Genomic DNA, 17,698 nt, shown 5'->3' with positions numbered 1-17,698 from the left:
GTTATGTTTAGCCAGTGACTGTTTGATTCTGAAGATGCCTTGACCTTCACTCTGAGGTAGGCGAAGTAAAACAAATAACACATTTATAGGGACTGTAATTCATGCCAGACCTCTGATGATGTAAACTGTGATCTGATGGACAGCAGACACAGGTGGAAGGGAGCAATGGAGACACTGAGCACCAGTGGTAATTTTTATGTCAGATTTGTGTATGCGTTTGAGCTATTCCAAAGCATTGAAACTCCACATCCAATTAATTTATTGATGTTTCTAGGTAAATGTATAACAAAAATAACATTAAATATGACCTTGTACTTACTGAGAAGCCCACCCACTGCTTCCATTACATAAAATATAGCCTAAGTACACACTCAAACCGACCCAAAGTCCAACTCCAAGCTAAATATGTAATGTCAACATCAGGATAAATTATTAGTTGTTTTTTCTAAAGAGCTGTACAAGCCTCCTTATTTCTTGCTGCAACAGCAACCAAAGGGTAAGAAGAAGGTTGGAGCAGCCTCATTCAGGTGGGAGGAAAAGCTGTCTGAACATCAATATAGTGAAGGTATCTGAACAGAGAATTCCAGTGTGTGTGTGTGTGTGTGTGTGTGTGTGTGTGTGTGTGTGTGTGTGGTACAACGGCAGCCTGTGATGAGCAGCTTGGTAAAAACAACTGGCTGTGTGCATTCAACTTCTAACAGTAAAATAATGTCAGTAAAGTATAATACCTCAGATATACTCTAAAACACTGACAGACTGTTTTCCACAATGTCACAGTACCATCCTCAAGATAAACACATTATTGGTTGTTGATGTTAAGATGTTTGCCTTGTATACAAGTGTTTGCTTGTATTTATTAACACATTTGAAGGGATGTGTAATATTATTTTATTAATTCCAATCACAGTTAACAACGCCAACAGTTACCAGTAAAGGATGATATATTGTTTACATTTCCACTGTCGTTTACAGAAGGAGAACCAAAGTCCGGACAGGTCATTTGTTTTAATCGGGTCAGTCTCCTACAAACCTGACCTGTGGACTGTGAGAGGCTGGAGAGAGACACTGACTGAAGGAAGGTCAGTATAGTAAAGACCACTGGCAGGCAGCTTTTTTGTTGAACCCCCCAGATCTCTGGTTATGGCTGCAATGAGCAGCAGAGATACGATTATTGAAAGTATTTTTTGAAAAGTGCCAAGTGCCTCAAATTAGCATATATAGTAGCACATCCTTCCACAAGGACACAAAGATGTGGATTAGCAAGACAGTAGGAAAAAACAGGCAGAAGTAAACAAACTATAGGCTACAGGAATGTCATTGAAAACACATCAGAAATCTATAAATAACTAAATAAATGAAATAGTTTTTAAAGTCTGTGTTTTATTTTTCAGTGGAATATGTTTCAGTGGCAACAATTTATTTACTTATTTTTTTTTAAAATGCAACTGTTTCGGTTTTAGGGAATTATGTTTGTTCCATCAAGATCCCTGCTGATTTAATTGCAAAACTGTAATCATAACAGAACATACCCATTAACGTACACCAAATTCATTTGCTGGCATATCCTGCCATGAGTCATACATTACTCATTTTATGACTCTATGATTGAAAACAAAACAACAATAAATTCAGAAGAATACTCTTCACATATCACTGCCTCTTTAGTTGGACTGTGCTGTATATTTTTCATCTCGCAGATGACACCCTAATGATTGTCATAGAATGAAAACTATGTTGAATACATTCGTGCATTTATATATCATTACCATGAATCATAACATTGGCCTATTGCAGAATAACAGTGACACTGATTGAGATGAACAGCAGATACCTTTTGGTGGAAATCCAGAGGAACAAACAGACTTGCCACAAATAAATAACTAAGAAAAATAATATCTGACATTAAGGAAACAGTATGACACCTTATCAAGTCCAACAGCATTGGCAGCCACCACTGACCTTTTACTACTATGAGAGAGCTTCCTCCATTTTCCTCCCAGCAGCCAAACACAGTAGCTTAAAGTCGACACTCCTCCAGACAAAATCTCCCCAGAGTGCAGAGGTATAAATCCCGGTCAGGCTCTTCTTTTGCCCTCCTTCCTCTGGGTTTAACTCTCTAGCTGCTTTAACGGTTCAGATGTCCATTCATTCACTGATACTCCCTATGCTCCCCAGTCTCGCGCCTTCCTTTCCACCTTCACTGTTTCCTCCCACTACTCCCACAACACCACTGACTTCCTTTTAATTCTCCTCCTCTCTGTTCAACCAGAAACTTGCGTATTTGATGTAGCAAAAACATACATAGCCTGCAGCTATGTCAGTGACGATGAGAAGTGGGGGCAAAGGGCCAACTAGGGGAAACCTGAAAGTTAATGATTATCCTGAGTCCTGGAGTCAGCAGAGTGAGGGTAAACTCTGCAAATATAACACAAGCCACGACTGACATAATGGGTGGAAGGGGTCGCAATGTAGGCAAAAAAGGGAAATATATTTTTTAAAAAAAACAAGAAAAAAGAAAAACATTTAAAAAAAAAAAAGAAATGGAAGGTTGATGATCCGAAAGGCAGGGATGGACAAAAAAAAAGAAAGGAGGACAAGAGCAATGTGACTGTGGATCAAAAATAATAAAAAAGCACAAAAGGTATAGAAAAGGGAAGGAAGAGAGGAAAAAGGGACAGAGGAAAGAAACAAGAAAATGACAGAGTGAAAGATGGTAGAAATGAGGAAGTGAAAGAAAACAAAAACAAACAAAAGAAGGAGAATTGGACCCTGACAAAAATAACCTCTGGGCAAACGGTCCTGGACTTGGAATGATCCCAGTAAATGTACCACTATTCGTGTCATTAAACCAAGGGAGTGCGATAAAAGGTCATAAAAGTTCAATGAAACTGTTGGCAACACTGTTTTACAACCCATAATTTCATTAATTTCCCAAGAATGTAAAATGAGAACAATGTGTTAGACATCAACAAAATGGTTTAATACAGATGCTTGGATGCAGATGGAAGGCTTTGCTATAGCATTTATTACAGGGATTCTTGAGATAAATAAGCTAGCAACTGCTGCATCTTGGCAATGCCACACCGCTTTTATTAAAGCCAGAAGTGAATGTTAGTTTATAGCAAGATTCATCTACACTGAAGATAAACGTCATACCAATTTGAAAACAGTCCAACATGAGGTTTTACACGTCATCACACTCCAAATTCAATAATGCGTCTTGAAAAAACTCAAACCATTTTTGTTCTGTGGATACTGCATCTACGTATCAATATTTTTTGGCAACCTTAATATGGTGCGTGTGGCCTGAGGAAGTCTTTAGCCATTTGAAATTAAGACGTACTGAAGCTGAAAGGTATATGGAGGAAGACAGAGCTATAAGTCTGGATATATCAAGAACAAATGATGGTAACAGACAGATTTCACCAGAGAGCTCTGCTGCAGCTTCCTCTACTTAAGCCAAAATATGTTTTAAATAATTCAACAACTCTCTAATTTACTCAGGTTGAATTAAATTCAACCATTTCAGTGTCTGAACAGTTTAATATATCATACATACATGGTGTTCAAAATCCTGCCAGCCCACATAACAAAGCCTTTAGTGTTTCCCATATATTGCTAATATTTGGACAGCTCACCCAAGACCTGCCACAGTGAATTAGGTTATAATTGCATGTCAGATGCAGTGACAGTAATGGACTGTCTGATTTCTTTTTTGAATGTGATTCACCTGACAAGATACTAGAAATAAATATCCATTTTCTAAAAACCGCACTATAGTGAACCAACTGCCGTACATTAAATTGGTATACAGAACACTTTCAATTTAGTGATTCAGTTACTGGAGGTATTCGAAAGCATGACATGATGACAAGTGACATGGCAGGAAGTTCAGTAGAAGCTTAAGTGTGTTGCTTTTTTAGGAAATCTAATGTACAATACATTATATATTAAATTGGCTTTTGACAGAGAGTGAGACAGCATACAAGATTTAAAGTTTTATTATAGAAAAGCTTACAAATAAAAATCTAAATGGATATTCATTTATTGACTTTATAACACTTTGAAGGTACACATGTTTAGGAGGATATATTTTTAAAACAATGAGCCCTCAACTTAAAGTAACCATTTTTCCAAACAGATGTACCATTATGGTTTATTCAACTCAAATCCTATTTGCTGACCAAACTTGCAGCAAAGTCCACAGTCTCTGTGATTTCATCACCTCGTTGCAGTCCCAAACAAAGATTACAAAAAAGAAAAAAAAAAAGTTCTGCCTCTGCCAAAATCTCCATATCAATGTGAAAAAAAGGCAACAGGCCAAAACTAACATATTAGCTCACTGAAAAGTAAGGTGCTTAATGTGGCCAAGCAGAACTGTGAGGCAGTCTTCTCTCATTTTAACAGCACAACAACTGTCTTTTATCATTCGAGACAAACTCATCGGAAAATAAGTTTCCTTTAAGTGACACTAAATAGTTAATCGAAGGAATAGTTCCTCTATCCGCTGAGGTTTGTGTGGCATATCTAAAATGTTTGAAATTGCAGTCTGCTGCTCTACTAAGACCAAAACCTACCCGCACACTTCACATAAAAAGCTCTTCTTGATGGCATCTCTTGCTGTTGATTTCCTTCTAAAAACAAAATGTTTAAATGTTTCCCTGGGTTAGTTCACTGAATTAAAACACATGCTCTCTGTGTGATATGTGGCAGCACTGTAGAGCAAGAACCAGACCCAACAATTAAAAAAAAAAATCATTATCAACTTGCTCACAGTGGCAATGTCAGCATAGTGATGTTTAGCCATCACTTGACTGCTTCAAAACAGTGAAAGGTTGTATTTTACCTCCCTAAAACAGATGATGCTCTGAAATGATGGTAATCTTAAACTTTCCGTGGTTGAATTGAATGGTAGCAGTCTTAGAATCAAACCAATAACATATCTATTAAACATTATTTGTAAACTGCACAGCTTCCAAATTTGTATTAGAATTTACTTTAAGAGTCCCTTAAAGTTCCACTGCTAACTTGGACGCTGAAAGGAAAAACAGCCCTGTTCTTTCCAAGCTGGAAGCTTAGTGCGCTGTGCTTTGTGTGCAGGGAGATCCATTTGTGCCACTAACAGCCAAAAGTACAGGCTTACCCTTCATCCTCTCTAAAGGCAGAAAGGTGAATTCCTTTGTGTATTATTTCCACGTGTTAGTGGGAGCAGGTGGTGGACTGAAGAGAAAGAGATACACATAAATGGTGTAAAACAACCATGCGTTTACAGACGATCTTCCCAAAGATCCATAAAACATCATGAAAAACAGTTATTCTCGCACATACACATTCTTGTAAAACCAAAACATGCTCCCCATGTCTTCCCTCCTCTGAGTCCTGTTCCTGTCACTCTGGGACTTGACAACGATGGCCCAGTGTCCGGTCACCAGCATCTTTGTTGAGCAGGTAACAATAGTTATAATGGGATCGGTAAGCAAAGTATCAGTGTATCTTCCACCGCAGTATTGTATAGGGAACTCCTCCCAGAGTGTCTAGACTGCCAAGTATGCAGGTGTAAATCAATACACCCTAACCACATCCACCAACAACACACACACTAAAAGTTCAAATTTAAACTTCATTGGAATTTGAGGGGTACTTAACAACACACTCTCAGCAAGCTTTACAACAGCAAAACAAACTCAGCTCAACATGAAAATAAACAAACAGATCCTGCAGGAGAGACATAAAAATGTCAGATGGAAAAGTACCGCCTCATAAAAACCAGGTGATTGTGATAGCAGCATGGTTCACGGTCAGGCCGCGGGTTAACATACAATAAACTGAAGAGATGGAACTTGAGTCTGTGCTTGAATACAGACTCTTTCACATTCCCTGATGTGGCTTGGCAAGCTGTTAAAAGGAGAAGAGCTCTGAAGGAGAAGGGCCTGGCACTCAGCGAACCATAAGAGCCTCTTACTGAAGGACGAGAGGCTGACTTTTTCAAGATAATAGGGAGCGTCCAGCCACTCGTCCTCATTATTTGATTATTTCAGGGGAGCCAGTCTTGGTTTTGTTTTGTTTTGTTTTTTTGCCATCATTAGCCACAACTTGTTTAGAGTTTTATCTTCACTGCCAAAATTCTCATGCAATGGGTGATAAAGAACATACAAATCACAGCCAAAATGTAAGCTCCATAGAAACTCTTGCAGGATAAAAAAAAAAAGTAGTAATCATAATAATAATAATGATTTGTTCCATTATCTCTCATAAGTGTTGCGTAAAATCATTAAAAAATAAATAACAACAAGCCATCTGTGGCTACAAATGTAAATAAATGTATTTCTTCATACAACAGTTAATAAAAAAGTTAGCTGTGCAGTACCACATACAGTGAAGAGATGAAAACATAATAAAGAAAGCAGGGCAAGGACATGGACAATGAATGCTGCAAATGGATCCAGGGTGAATGTGCAATGTGCTATGTACATCAGATACAGAACACAGTTTTTAGTCCAAACAGGGTCCGACTGTAGGTAACTAGTGTGGATAATGATGAATACTACATGTATTTCTCCACTATGTTGCAGAAATAAGACAACAGCTTTGAGTTTGAAAAGTCAAGTGCCACTTTCAGATGTGCCACAACAACCGAGAGGTTTGTCATGCCTCTAATCCAAGCAAGGTATCACAGCTAAGAACATGGACACCTGATCCAAGCGCACTCAAGCATATATGGGGCTTATGGGGACTAGGGCTGCACAATGTATCATTTCAGCATCGATATCACAACGTGACCATGTGCAATAGTCACACTGTTGCTTGATACAAAAGGAAATTCGCAGTTCCCTTTCTCCATGACTAACATATAAGACAACTCAATAAGAAATCTCGGTTTGTTTTAAGACTGTTTACCTACCACTCCATAGATTAAACAATATACTTGAACATCCTCACAAATGGTACATCACATAAAAACAAGTGACAAAACACACATAGGAGGTTATTTTGTTAGTGGATAGAGTTGTAAGTCTCCAAAATTATGAAAATTGTTCATGTGAACATGAATATCACACTGCATGTATCTCATGAAGTTTCCTTTTTTATATATCACAATATACTTTGTATCGCAGTTGATGATTTACATGTACTGCTAAAATGATTTAGATTGTATTGGATTTTCAGTGTTTTTCTTGAATCTGACATTTCTGTTTAAGTTTTTGTTTTTTTCCCCGCACATCTGTACTTTTTATTCTTAACTTATCAACCTTTGTATCCACAGCTAACAGGTAAGAGCAGAAATATTAAACAGACTTACATTATATAAGCTGTTTGAGATGCGTATGTTTATGTTTCATGGTACAAGGCCGGTCAAATTAATGCTTTTATGTATGTGTGCGTCTGTGTGTCATGTAATAGATGAACACTACTTCATAAATAATGAAGTCATATACATAAGCATACATGATAGTATGTAATTTATGATGACTAAGAGACCAAATGTGGAAATTTGTTTAAATTAGGTGTGCTCGCATGGGAAATCCAGAATAACTGGTAGTACTAATAGTACTACAGATAAAGGATGACTGATGATGAATGCTGCTCTCTACAATGGTTTCCACTGTGAAGGACCGACACACAATCTTATATAAGTCACAGCACTAAAGAAGTGGTTACAGTGTAGTGGCCAGGCCAGAGATTAGTCGCTGTGATAAAAGGAGAAACTCACAGGCAGCTTAACGAAGTGCAAATGGCCTCTTGAAAGAGCTACTTCAGAGCCAAACAGAGACATAAGCTTCCATTCAAACCCCATTATCTAATTCTATTTCATTCCATCTGTCTTTTGATTCAGTTTAATACATTCTACTGCTAATCTAATCTAATCTCTCTCCTATTCAGTGTGATAGAGAAGTATTAAAAAGTGGTTTCAAGGCTGGCATCTTGAGCACTACAGTCTGTCAATCAAGCACAGACGAGCAGGGCTCTCGCAAAAAAACATCACTTCTTCCACAAGATCATCAAGTTAACTTTTCTGGAGTTACACCAAAGCTCAATTAAGGTGATTATTGGGAAATTCCAATCTTTCAGGAGACATGTCACACCATGCCTGTGACTAGTTACGCATTGTTACCGGTAGTCTTTTTTTCTGACTGAACGGCATATGAAAGGACTATATAACTCTTAAGTCATGAAATTGTGCTCTACAGTAATGACATATTCTCCTCAAAGAATTATAAAGACTTCCAACACTGACTGCTAATCTGTACTTGTGTATATTCATAACCAACCACTTGCCTTAGTTGTATGTGTTCATGTTAACTTCAAAGCAAGATGGTGTAATTTTGCCTGACTGCATGGGCGTGTACAGCCTGCTTGATTGGTTGGTATCTTCCTCTGTTGTTGACTGTGTTGTAACTTGTGCTTTATTAGTACATGGATTTTGATGTTCTTAAGATGGGGCACCACAGCCTGTGTGGGAAAGAGCCAGATTGAGATGATGATGATCTTTTCAATTCAATTGCCATACAAAAAAAATACATGCTGCTTATGTCAACTTGAATTGATTAAGGCTTAAGCATTTTAAGAGGGTATGACCAATATGTTTTTGTATTTAAATTTTTTTACATTGCAAGTGGTAAGCATTACTGTCTCAAAGCAAGAGGGGTCCGGGTTCTGAGTCTGAGTCCCTTCAGTGTGGATTTTGCATGTTCTTCCTGTGCCTGTATGTGATTTCTCTGCATCCTCCATCTTCCTCTCGTACTCCCAAAAACATGCCCATTAGGTTAACTGGCTACCCTATATTGCCCCTAGGTGTAAGTGTGTGAGCATATGTGATTGTCTGTCTTTGTGTGGCGGCCCTGCGGCCCTCTCGCCCATTGTCAGCTGGGATAGGCTAAAGTCACCCCCGTGACCCTGCGCAGATAAAGCAGTATAGAAAATGGATGGATATTTAACTGATGCCTTTATCCAAAATGACAAACTCTCTATTTGGTGTAATGCAGTAGTAACCCTCAATACCTTCAAACTGCTGGCTTCCATATTTCACTCTTAGCTCCATGATCCAGGTGTTAACAGTTGGGGGGAGTCAAGTGCTGTTGTATGTGGAAGGAGTCGCTCATAGCACCAAACTCACAGAGAATTATGACCAAACTCTGCTGCTCCTCACAGCTCAAATGACCTTTACAGCTTAAGCTTATTTGTTTTGATTTTACAGCCACCATTTTTTATGCTTTGGTTCACTCTCATCATTCTGATAGGGTCATTTCTGACCACAGCAGGCAGCAGCAGGCAGCCCCCCCCCATCCAGCACCAAACAGCAGCAGAAGTAGTTAGCTACTAACTGTGAACACTGTGAAACTTTTAAAGAGATGGACACTGCCAAGAACATAAAGCACGTGAATACTGGAGTTACATTTATTTGGTGGATAGATGCATGACTCCAAATAAATGCTAACATTGCTCCATATCTGTTGGATGAGGCATATCATCTTTATAAGGTGTCCTGTTGTGTACAAGCAGATAATATGTTCTTATAACATGTTATGTATGTACATTACATGTTATAAGTAACATAACACGGAATACATTATGATAATATGATCATGAGCTGCAAGTCGTCAGATAATCAGTTGTTACATATTTGAGGAAAAAGACAAGGGTGGTTTCACTTTGTTCTGTAAGTGGACAAACCTTTAGGAACTCACAACAACTATGAACATTTCAATGTAATAAACCACATATTTTAATCCTATGAAACTAACTGTACAATACATGTTTTGGTCTATATAAACACGAGAAAGAGGGTTAAACAGGGACAAGTTCATGCAAATGTTTCAAGTTTAACCACAGTCTGCCCCCATCATAAAATTAAAGCAAAATTGAAAACAAAAAAAAAAAAGAAACTCTTTTTCCACCCACTACCTGGCATCCATTTATGAGCGAAAATAACAGGGCTTAGTGGAAAACAACAGTGTCTGACAGAGAAAATGACTCATCTCTCGCTCCATCCCTCCATCTCCAGGTCTCTCCTTTCTGGTTACCAGCTCCGGCACATCCTGTACATAGCTGAACTTCAGTGAGAACAAAGACAACAACACTGTGCAAAACATGCTTACCACTCTGTTCCAAGGACCGATTGTCCAAATGAGCTATAATATCCACAGTACATAAACAAAGTGTTTAATGTTCTTGCTGTGTGTTCTTTTAACCATAGAAGGAGGATAAAAAAGAAGAGCACAGAATGAAAAAGAAAGGGCATTTTTAACCTTATTTCTATGTACCGTATTAGTCACAGGAGTGGGATGTCTCATGCCCAGACTTCTTACCAAGGTTATCCCAAGGTTGTCTATGTACCTGTAGGAGCCAATTTTGCTTTCACCACAAACTGGAGGGGGACCTCAATCTGGCAAATTCCCAATAAATACTAAAACTAACTGATGCTAAATCAAACAAAAATTGACACTAAAATATGTATGCAAACAGTACGATGAAACAAGTCAGCCACTTGCGTTATATTCATAACATAAATGTAAAATGCAAATCCTTTGCACTAAAATGTCAAGATTTGGACCTGAATTGATCAGTAATATGACTACTGACTTTCAAATTGACTTTTCAGCAGAAACGTGGTGGCTTAGGGGTTTAGTTATTCTTTGAAGCACCAAAAATAAAGTTCTCATTGTGCAGATATACATTTTAACCTGCCATATACTGTTGAGTAGTTTAACTGACAGCACTGCATCATATTCTGTCAGACCATCGTGTCTGTAGAGTGACTGTCCTGGGAGAACCATGTATTTCCAAAGAGTCAACTTTTTGTGTTCTCAAAAAAAAAAAAAAACAGCCCTGTATTGTGACAATGTACTTTAACACTTATCCATATCCAAATGCATTTATTTAGCTAAAGAAGCAGGATTTTCCCAACACATAGAGGAACTTAGTTTATCAAAAAACAAGATAGGTATGAAAAACTGTAATGTGAAAAGTAACTAGTAACTAAAGACATCAACAAATGTAGTGGAGTAAGATGCACAATATTTGCCTCTGAGATGTAAGGGACAAATAGTATAAAACTGCATAAAACGAAAATACCCAAGTATATGTACGGTACCTAAAATCTGTACTCAAGTACAGTACTTGAATAAATTTACTTAGCTAAATTTCACCACCAAATAGTCAAGGGACATGTCTTGGGATATGTACAGAGATCGAAGTCATATATGATAACATACGATCAGTTTCCTCACTTGACAGAGAAGCAGAAACTCTTCTTTCAGTAGGTGACTAAGATAAGAGCTGTGGTCCACCAGGTAAACATGCTGGGTACATCAGGAGAGACTGCAAGAATCCTTGTACAATGCATACTGGTATGTGTAATCAGTAAAGAGAGATGAGGAAGAAACTAAACCGAGCAAGAAGACATATTTCTCTGCCCATGAATGAACCAGAGTGGTTTAAGATGTGAAGACCATCAGCACAGAATGAACGGCCACACATTCAGAGCAAACTTTCCATTCAGCTGGATCTACATTGACTTTATTTGTACCCAGTGATTCATTCAAATTTCGCTTTTAAGCTCCTTCTACCAAGTTCAGAGGACACAGGTTTTACTTTCATATATTTTTTGGCTTTTAATAAAAATAACAACCACCCACGTATCAAAAGCAGTCTTTGTAGCACTGCACTACTAAGAAGCAAGAGGAAGAAGTGAACATCATTTAACTTATTGTTTTAGCTAAATAGTCATATAACTAATTTGGCAAACATTGCACCAACTGCTATACAAAGAAAGCTATAAACAGGTATGTGTCTTTGTCAATTTAAAATGTAATATTATAGGAGACTTTGGACTAATACTGGGGCTGGGTGATACAGATGAAATATTATAAAAGGTTTCATTCCAATTGATATTGATTCATCACTGATCATTTTTAAATGACAGCATGCCCAGGTGTGTGTGTGTGTGTGCATGTGAGAACACTTCCAAGAGTTTATCTTGATTCACCAGTTAGATTAGAGGAATTTCTGCAGAGTGCAAACAGCAGGGCATCACTGAATGAACGTGTGTGTGTGTTTACAAGGACATGTATATACGAGAGGCCCCTGCAGAGAAAGCTGTCAGCAGCATGACTCCAGCCTTGGCTGGTTTGATAACTGCTAGTTTGTCCTTATCAGTATCCTTGGCTATTGGCTATATATAACATGCAGTTTTTTGGTTTAAAAAAAAAGAAAAGAAAAGAAGAAAACACTGAATTGTCCCAATTTTGTCAAGATGTGGGAAAAGAAATTTGTTCCAGTGCTTGTCGGGTTACATGGGTTTATAGACACACTAGACCATCTTGTGATATTGTATGGGACCAGAGCAAAATCAAAGACCACATTATAATATAAAGGGGGACAACAAAACAAAACAAAAAAAAAAAAAACAAGAGAAGAAAATCTATTGTACACTTCAGTTGAAAAGAACATGCAAATAATTCTGCCTCTCAAGCAGGAAAAATAAAAACCTCATTAGTTAGCACACTATGCCAAACTAGAGATATATCAAAATAGTCAACTAATCAATGACATGTTGCTACCCTTGCTCGGCATCACCATAAATACTAGTGTCATTAAAAGTATGATTTAATTAATGTAATTTTACACATTTAAATTACATACTGACACTGTAATCTGCATTAAAATGTTATGCCTTCCTAGTCAAGTGCCGCTTTATTAAAAAAAAAAAAAAAAAACATCGCTTGTTACTGATGTTAGCAATGTGCTCTAACTGTTTCATCCAAGATCTTAGAATGATGACTGATAATTGATGAGGGAAATTAGCCATAAGGAACATTCCTATTACCAACCGTAATGACTTCCACTATTTAACAGCAACAATGCTGTTGTGCACAATGCTGAAATGGTCCACGGATAACTGATTACTGTGCAATTTTACCACAATGAGTCCCACAAAGTGGCACACACTTCAATAGCCAGAAAATTATTTTTCATGCAAAGTGAAAATGTCTTTAAATGTGATACAATTAATAATACAATATATTTTTAATAATTACAATGAAAATATTTTATATTTTCACAAGTATATCTGAGCAAGTATCTGCATATATATTGATAAATACACAAAAAAAAATAATAACTTCCTGACTTTATTTTTTCTCTCAAAATGACATATGAAAACATGGCATTCTCTGTCCTGTCTGCTACTGCTTTTGTGAATTATTTTCTTGACATTTCTGTTGTACCTGAAAGTAAACAGAGGGAAGAAAAACAAAAAGAGAGAAAAAACTGGCATCGCAGACAATGACACACCCTGAAAGAGTCTGACTAACCAAAACCTGCATATTTTCACCCCTAGAACACAAACACATATCGCAGCAACTGTCACAATAGGATTTAAGAACCGAGTCTCTGGTGGAACCATAAAGTAGACATGTGTCAAACACCATGGCTGCGTTTTAAACAGCCGGTCTGAATCACCACATGTGAAAGCCGAATCTGATTCTGAGTGACAGTTTCAACTCTGCGGTGACCAGCGCAGCTGTAAACAAGTGGGATAAGGGAGTGATGAGGCAGAGCAAAGCCTGTGTGTGTGCAGGCTTTTAGTGCTTTCATCAGTCTCCTTCTAGAAATGTGCCTCAATTAATTTGGATTGGACCGGATTTATGTGTATAATCACGTGTGTGTGTGTGGGTATACCTGCATGCACAATCAATGTTTGTCATAGTCGGGCATGAGGTGTTCGCCAAAACTACTACAGACACACACAGCTGCAGAATACACAAACCACAGTCAACCAGCAACATATGGAGAGCAAAGAGAGAGAGGAGAGAAGGAGGGAAGATGGAGGAGTATAAATCATTACCTCTGTTTAGACTTATTGTGGCTGTTGTTTGTTGCTGGCGTTTTCCTTTCTAAGTAAACTAACACACATCCTTGGAAAACATAACCACTCTCTCCTGGTTTCTGTGGCTGTGTCTACATACACACATTTACACAAACATGTAGACAGACACACACTGAATTATGTTCACTGGAATGAGATTGTATGTTGTCTTAGGCAAAATAAATAAATAAATAAATAAAATTCTTGGAATCTGCTGTGCAGCTAAATTCAGTCGGCAGCCAGGTGATTAAGATTCACAGTTTGATCGAACTGTGACTTGCTGTCACTAGCTGAAGTACTGGTATGAGATAAAGTATGGGGACTTAGGAAGCAGTTTACAGTTCACACTGGCTGGAAACTTTTGGTTCTGTGGTGGCAGGCCAAGCGAGGATAAACGTCACCAGGCGTCTCCTAATTGGACTGAACTACATCAACAAATGTGGCTAACTGCTTTGAGTCCTGGGATTTCATTTGTAAAAACAGACTTATGATCAGTTTTGATCTTCAGTAGGATTTAAGCATAAAACCATGTATAAGTAGTTATTTATAAAACCTTACTTTGATAAGGAGATGATCTTATTTCAAAGCAAACTCTAACACTGTCCACCAAATAACACAGGCTGCCTGGCTTCAATCTCCTCCACCATCACGGCTGTTATTTTCTCTTCCAAAAAGCTTGATTTTCTCTTTTGGTCTGTAACTATTACTAACTAAATCTTTTTTGTGCTGGCACTATATGAGGGGAAAACACAAGCCAGGCACCATCAATTTAAGCTGATTTGAGATTTATGGATCACAGGTGTCTAAGTTGCAAATGGTATTCACAGAACCTGCTTAAGCAAGATTTTTTTTATGTTGAGTATATCTTCTGTGAATGAAACGCAAGGACACTGTCTGAAATGATCTTAGGACTAAGTTCAAGTATAAGTATAAGCACATTTTGTAAATGAGGCCCCTGGTGTTATTATTTCTATAACCTATGCATATTAGAGGTAGACAGGATGCTTTACCTGTCTATCTGTCTAGGCACAAACTGACTCCAATAATAACCGATTTTTGTACAGCCTTCACCAGTCAACTTTTTCTGAGGGAAAATAACTAAAAAAAACAAAAAATTCTCCCAACTAGATTTTTTTTTATTTATCACTTCCATATTCATTAATTACTTTGAACTGGATGTTCAGAGTCTGGTTAAGTGGATGATGCCAGATAATCATCTATCACTTTTTTCTTGCTGGAGACATCATAACATACCAGCCCTTAAAAATGCACTGTTGGTCATCCTCTAATGAATATTGATAGAATCTTGATAGATAAATGCATCCAATCTAACACTGTACAAGAAAAAGTACTTTGAATCACAGTGGAGGAAATGTTTACCAGGTGTTTATCATGTGACTCCTTCTAATTGGCATGAAAATTTAAATATTGCATGCACAAGGCAACAACACTGAACATCATGGCTTTCAGGGGTGTTCACACAACAAAAAACTAATAAAGGCCTATCTTACCTTATGTTATCTTAACAATCTCAGAGAACAGTCCATAATTTTTATACATATAGATGAGGGCCACAGTGAACTCTTATCAGTCAATACAGACAGCAAGCTAATTCATCAGAACATCAATGCATTTAATAAGGAATGAGTCAAAATAAAGCAGTAAACCTGGAAAAAAAAAAAAAAAAAATCAGCTAAGTTATGAGATATTCATGGAATGAGAGTTATGTAACGTGATGCTGAATCCAGTCGAAGCACCCAGCAGGGAGGCTGGACAGAAGAGAAAATGTGAGGGTTAGCGGGTCTTGGTTTCTTCAAAGTTATTTATTTCAGCTCACTTTATTTCTGATCATGGGTTCATATTCAAAAAGTTACATTTCAGTCATCAGTATCATGTACAGATGTGTGGTCACAACGACGGCACCGGGGTCCCCACCCACTTCTAAGTATGGTGCAGCACAATACAATACAATACAAGACTATTATGTATTGTATTGTGCAGCACAATACAATACATAATAGTCTGCTATTTCTCCAAAATGTATAGGCTTTCTTACTTGGCAACGTCAAATCTGCTTGTAGTGTTTGCAGTTTCTCGGGCCACACAGGTTTTTACGAGACAACACGCCTGTTTTTGTTTTGCTCTGTTGTTAGATAAGCTCTGGCTGATGGCATCTGCGTTGTCACAGAAGTTGCTTCCATTGTTTGATTCGATCTGCTGCAAAAACAATCTCTTTTCCTGGCTAAGGTGAATTAAAATACCTCGCCTCCATGCTGCTCCTGGCTTGCAGCCAGCTGAGGGGCCTCTCAGCATGAATGATGGGGGCGGAAAGCTTCTATCATATCACTTGGTTTCCTCTCTAAGGATCTTTGCAAAATGGTATATTACTTAACAAAAAGGTATGGAATAAAGAAAGAACAAGGACATTTTTTATGTGTTGATTAAAAAAACAAAAAGTAGTCCTCCCAGAATTGAGTTAATCCTTCCAAGAGTCTTCTGTGAAAACGTTTAGCTGGCCTGAGGTCAGGCGACCTAACTCGACCAGTTAAAAACATTCCACTGTTTGGCCACACCAGTACAAAGTCATCGGTTGTTTTTGCTGTGTTGAGTATCATTGTCCTGCTGCATTGTCATAAAATTCAGAACTATGCGTAATTAAAGGGAAACAAGACCTACAGTGGTAACCCAATGTGTATGTGAGTGGCCTTAATCACTGTGAAAGCTGAAAATTCCAGTCACTGTATCAGTTCACTGGCAACATGCTTGAGCAAAATGCCAAATCACTAACAAATGTGTCACTTTCCTGCTGCACACATTGTATATATAGATGAACTTGTTTCCAGCTGCCTGAAACAAATTGATTTAGTTTCTTGATTTTGTAACCTTTCTGATGTTTACTATAAAATTCACAGTAGAAAATTAGGTGACAGTGTATTGGTGGAATTTGCTGATACTGTGCTCTCAACAGCATGTTTTACAGGGTAACAGCACACTCGAGCTAATGACCTGTCAACTTTGACAACTTTTTTCCTTCCACAACAATGCGACGTCCACAGTCTTCTCACAGTGTCCAGTCTTTTTCACGCTCACAATTTCACAACCACTTGGTCTGATGCCACACTGAAAATGTAATATTGTTTGTGCTGTCTTCCTGTGCAGCGAAATATCAGCAAATGATTCAAGCTTTTCTCCACATCTTTTCACTCCCATCAAAACCAAACTACCACTGAAACAACTGGGTTAATAGGCTTCATATTCATTTGGGTCAACAGGTCTCATGTGTTTTCAGTGGCTTAGCTTGCCTATTTTACAGAGGTCATATTTAGTCCTAATAAATATTAACAATAACTTACAATAACAACAAAACCTCAAGGTGGAAAACCTGCGTCATCTAGCTTACGATTTTATTTTCTATTCATGACGTTATTTCAAACTGTATCCACCTCAATCATCTTAAATTCATGTTTGATGTTTTCATATGTTAACATTACTAGCTTCATTATTGGCAGTAGCAGGTAGTTCTATCGGCAGTAAGATGTCACTGTTGAGTAGACTGCAGATTGCGTAGATGGTTTATCAAAGGCACTAGCAAAGCAAACCCAGGACACAAAATATGCATAGCAGAAACAACAGGCCGTATCCCCGTGTTTATAATCATTAAATTCTGTAGTTCCAATGACAACAGCAATAAAAAGGCTTGCAGATTTCCCATATTTCTACAATGCAAATTAACCATCAGTTGTCTACCTGGAATTGAAGTTGCTGTTCGTGCAACATCAGGGTAATTTGGTCTACAGTGCACAACTAATTTGGTTACATTACATCCATGAT

General features: G+C 37.8%; 1 protein-coding gene across 2 annotated transcripts in view; it reads right to left on the bottom strand.

Annotated features, from left to right (window-relative positions):
• LOC124062919 (vitamin D3 receptor A) overlaps nucleotides 1-17,698 on the bottom strand; it is a 67,195-nt gene that overhangs the window by 36,620 nt on the left and 12,877 nt on the right. Inside the window, exon 1 of one of the 2 annotated variants that reach the window (XM_046396018.1) lies at nucleotides 1,960-2,465. The exons of the other annotated variant lie outside the window; for it this stretch is intronic. The gene's annotated coding sequence lies outside the window, so the exon portion shown is untranslated. Of the gene's footprint in view, nucleotides 1-1,959; nucleotides 2,466-17,698 lie in introns of those variants that run through there. 2 annotated transcript variants of the gene reach the window in all.

This window comes from Scatophagus argus, chromosome 8 (assembly GCF_020382885.2).
Source record: "Scatophagus argus isolate fScaArg1 chromosome 8, fScaArg1.pri, whole genome shotgun sequence".
Classification (NCBI taxonomy): Eukaryota; Metazoa; Chordata; class Actinopteri; family Scatophagidae; genus Scatophagus; species Scatophagus argus.
Note: the sequence above shows the minus strand (reverse complement) of the source record. Positions and strands in the feature narration are given on the sequence as shown.